Genomic DNA, 4,568 nt, shown 5'->3' with positions numbered 1-4,568 from the left:
ATATCTGAGGATGCACACACCACATTGTGATCCACAGATTTGACCGACGGGTGGTGAGGTCTCCTCATGACCACACCGTCATGGAATTAGCTGAGGGTTTCTTGTGGGTGTGTGAATATCCAATGTGCCTAACCATCGCTTTGTGTGTGTTTGTGCGTGATTCAGGTGATCCAACCATCAACCCCTGAAAAAGGCGGCCATAAAACGCCCAGGAGATGAAGATGATGGCACGTCATGACCCCAAAAGTGGGGTAAACAGACTCGTGAGAGCCCAGACACTCCAGAAGCAGCAGAGGGCCCCAGTTGGGCCAAGGGCTCCCCCACCCGATGAAGAAGATCCCAGGGTATGTCTAGCCCTGGAATCTTTTGGGTATCGAGGGGGGAGGAGGGGGCGAGTGTCACACGGTCCTCAGAGACTGGGTTGGTTTCCAAAGAGTTCTGCCAGCACCACCCGGGTTGCTTTTCCCATCCAAGGTGGGCCTGGCTTGGGACCTCCTCCGCGGTCCGACAGGTCCCTGGAGAGACTCTTGGGAGCAACTTCCCTTTCCACTCAGAATCTTGTGTAGCCAGGTTGGGCTGTGTTGTGGACATCGGGTTCACGATCGTCCCCGCTAGAACCCTGAGTCCTTCCTTTGAGAGTTCCTCCCTCACATGGGCTTTGGGAGGGAACATCATAACCGAACCCTCCCGCCACTTAAGGGCCCCCATGCCGGTGTCCCCGCTTTGGAATCCTCACTCAGTTCTGAATTCACAATCCATCTCAATGTTGACATTGGATCACTGCCTGTGGCTTCAGCTCATTCACTGACATCACTTCCTTTCCACCCACAGGTCAAGTGCAAAAACTGCGGGGTCTTTGGCCACACGGCCAGAAGTACCAGGTGCCCCATGAAGTGCTGGAACGGAGCCCTGGTTCCCCAGACCTTTGGGAGAAAGGAAGGGTAGGAAAACCGGAAACCATGGAAGCCCCAGGTTCGAAGGAACCCTGGGCCCTTGAACAAGGAAAAGGGAGAGAAGGAAGCCAGACCAAGATGAGCAGTGGGAGGGGTTTTCACCACCCTTAGGGTACTGCCACCTAAGGACACAGTGTCTCTGCACCCGCACACCGTGTGCCTTTCCGTCTCTGGGACAGGGAAGGAACGCTGCAGAGAAACAGACCGGGTTCCCCATCCGGGAGCTCCTTTGGCTCTGGGAGATTCAGGGACGGTGGAGAGGCGGGGGCGCTTCGTGCAGGTTCTCCATGACAGGGGGAAAAGCAACGGAATGCAAATGACAGTCCTTACTTGGGAAGCCTAGAGGGCCACCAGCAGGATGGGAAGGTTGGCACATGAGGGAAGGTGCAGAGGCGGAAAGGGCACAAAAGTTCCATTTATGTATCACAAAACACAGAACGGGACTGGGCCCCAGACAGGCTTCTCCCTGTCTCCTGGGGAGAACCAGGGGGCAGGGCCTGAACTTTTTCTCTTCTGCAGGCAACAAGACCTGTAGAGGAAGGCTCTCCTCCAGATCTTTTCCGGGACACCTCCGGAGAAGCTGCCGCCAAATCGAAAAGAATCCATGGAATCTTGTGATTATCTGAGGGTGAGTGTCACCCTGGGCCGCTGGTCTTTTTCTCCTCTAGGTCACCCTGGTTGATTTCCTTTCAGGTTCCCGTGTGTGTGAGGGGATCGGGGAACCCTTCTTCCCTGCCTTCTTGGGGTCAGGGACTCCACGATCCTTCCAGGTCCATTTGATTCCAGATGAAGGCATCTGAAGATGCCGTATTTCCTGCTGCTTTCTTTCTGTGCAATGATGGCAAGCCTGCCAACAACATCTTCCTAGCGGCGTGAGGAAATTAGTCCCTCTGGGGCGCCAAACATGGAAGAGGCTCACCCCAGGAACATGCATGTTTTCAGAAAAGACGTCCTGGGAACCCTTGAGCCACCGACCTGCCTTCAGATGGACATTAGTCCGTCCCACTTCATGGAAGGCTGAGTGGAGGCGCTTTGATCCAGTGAATGCCCAAGACACAGTCTTTAGAAAAATGGTATTCTCAGATCATAGCTCGAGAGTGCATTTTTCATGGGTCTTGTCCCGATCAGCACTCACCTTGAGGATCTGTCCCTACTTCCAAGGACCGCCTGTCCATACCGTATTAAGAATTTCCTGCTGTGTGCACCTTGTCTTTGAATGTGATTGATTTCCATGTTGGCTCGATGCCGAGGAACCTCTAACGTGTGTGGTCTCCTTTCTTTCAGGTTGCAAGCAGGCCAATTCCGGTCCACACAATTAATAAGAGGCCACGCGTGGACACTGCCCTCACTGATGGCTCAGCTACCAAAATGTCTGACACGGTATCCGTCTTGGCTTCACTGTCTCCCCTCAGAAAAGCCAGTCCGAGCTCCTCGTCAAGTCTCCGACCAAAGGAACGACAGACAGGGGCTGTGGCCGACATCCCTCAGCCTGGAGTCAGGCAGCAGGGCCCGGAGCCTCTCGTCGTGGTGAAGCCGACACACAGCAGGCCTCAGGGTGGCAGTCGAGAAGTTCCCCAGGCTGCCTCCAAGCCCCACGGCCTGATCCGGGTCATCAGCCCCCAGGCACAAGACAATCGTGCTGCGGTGACCTCACAGCCCTGCCCACCAGCCGACACACACAGCTTGGGCCTCGGCTCCAATCTCAGTTTCAGGCCAGGAGCCAAGAGAGCTGCCCAGGCTCTGACTCAGGCTTGCCTGAACTTCCCCAAGAAACCGAGAATGGGTTCCTTCCAGATGCCCGAAAATGCCATCCAGGGAGGTGAGCTGGGGGCCCCGGAGACTCTCCAACCTCTGCCAGCTGCAACCGAACTCAGACCAAGTCCGTCACCCCAGATGAGCAGGGGGACACCCGCCCAGGTGCCCAGCAGCGACCGGCAGCCTCCGCACAGCAGACCTTGCCTGCCTACTGCCCAGGCCTGCACCATGTCCCATCACCCAGCGGCCAGCCACGATGGGGCCCAGCCTCTCAGAATGCTCTTCCGGAGACTGGAAAACGGATGGTGGAGCTCCAGCCTCCTGACAGCTCCCTCGTTTCTCTCTCCTGAGAAGCCGGGAGCCTTCCTCGTTCACAGCCGTCATGTCTCAGAGAAGTCTGAGGCTCCTTGTGTTCCTGTCCCCCTGAGTGTCCTCTATGAGGACCTTCAGGTTTCCTCCTCCTCAGAGGACAGCGATTCTGACCTGGAGTGAGACTACAGATGGCCGGGGCTCCATTGCATCCAGTTCCCGTGATTTGGAGGGGTCTGTGGGACTGAGGAGCACAGAGCAGAGAGCAGACTGTGTGTGGTGATTCCCAAGCTCCCCAGCTGTGGTGCTTCTGGGGATGTTGGAGCCCAGGCCAGGCAGGGACCACATGCAGAGACTCTGCCTCATCGAATTCTTGTGAGGGACATTGTAGTTCACAGGGCGCTCCGGAAACCCACCACCAGAAGCTTCTGTGCCAGTGATTCGTTGCCTCAGAAACTGGTTGATGGTGACGCGTGGGAGTCAGACTTCCGCTGTGATGTCAGTAGGAAACTGGGGAATGACTGTGCATTTGCTCTCTAGATGACTGAATCAGGGAACAGTTAGGGAACCCTGAGAGATGCAGGCCTTCAGCTGCGCCCCGCCCTGACAGCAGTGTTTTGGACGCTGTGAAGCGTTCTGCGCAAAGCGTTCTTGGGGTGTTTCCCCAGCCTCGAAAATTGGGCTCTGGAATGCCATTGGAAATAGGTGTGTTTAATTTGTTTTGAAGTGAATAAAATTCTCAAAAAGATGACGTACTCTCTTTTGACTTTCATTCCGTGTTTGTGTGTAACTGATTTTCCAAGGGCTTGAAAATTTCTTGACTGGTCAGCAATCCAAGTCATTTTGTCTCTGAAACAGAGTTGATTGAGGGGACCGCAGGTCTTCGCAGGACCTGTGACTTCTTAAGCATCCACAGGCGCAAGAGAACCTCAGCCCCACTCTACCAACACGCACCTAGTCAAATTCCGCCAAGTGAATCTCACGCACGCTAACACGTGGGGAGTGTTGCTTACACCACGAGTCCCCATTTGGCTCACGGTGATGCCACATATGGGGTTTCACACGTATGTGTTGCACCGTAGTCCACTTTACAGTGGTAGAATAAATGTATTGGCTTTCTGTCGGTTTGTTGGAGGCAAAAACCTGTGATGTTGTTGGTTTTTGGTGGGAGAGTTTCACTTTCGAAAAGAAAATACTCTGAAAATGGAGGTTGTCCTAGACTGTATTTCAAGGTGAGTCTACTTGATGCCAGTGAAGCATATTTTGGCATATAATACATATGGTTATATTATATTTTGTCTATATTACCTCATTTAAAAAAACCATTTTGTGAAAAATGTCAGAGTTAGATATACCAATGTTCAATTTCTGATCACGTGTCCAGAAGCACTGTAAAATGCAGCCTAGAATGCAAAATTCCCAGCCACTTCTTTGTTTAACTCTCTGCAGAGCGGCATTGCATTCAGGAGTTTTCAAGGTGCACTAGTGTGGCATGAGCTGGTCTCTGGCTTCCTGTGGAAGTTAGAATCCTGCAGATTGTTTAGGGGTGGT

At 53.5% G+C, this 4,568-nt stretch overlaps 1 pseudogene; it reads left to right on the top strand.

Moving 5' to 3' along the window:
• Window positions 1–215: 215 nt before the first annotated feature.
• LOC140711132 (protein FAM90A5-like) lies at window positions 216–4,088 on the top strand (annotated as a pseudogene).
• The last annotated feature ends 480 nt before the right edge of the window (window positions 4,089–4,568 follow it).

The sequence above is a fragment of the Chlorocebus sabaeus genome, unplaced genomic scaffold (genome assembly GCF_047675955.1).
Source record: "Chlorocebus sabaeus isolate Y175 unplaced genomic scaffold, mChlSab1.0.hap1 unalloc_scaffold_217, whole genome shotgun sequence".
NCBI classification, from domain to species: domain Eukaryota; kingdom Metazoa; phylum Chordata; class Mammalia; order Primates; family Cercopithecidae; genus Chlorocebus; species Chlorocebus sabaeus.
Note: the sequence above shows the minus strand (reverse complement) of the source record. Positions and strands in the feature narration are given on the sequence as shown.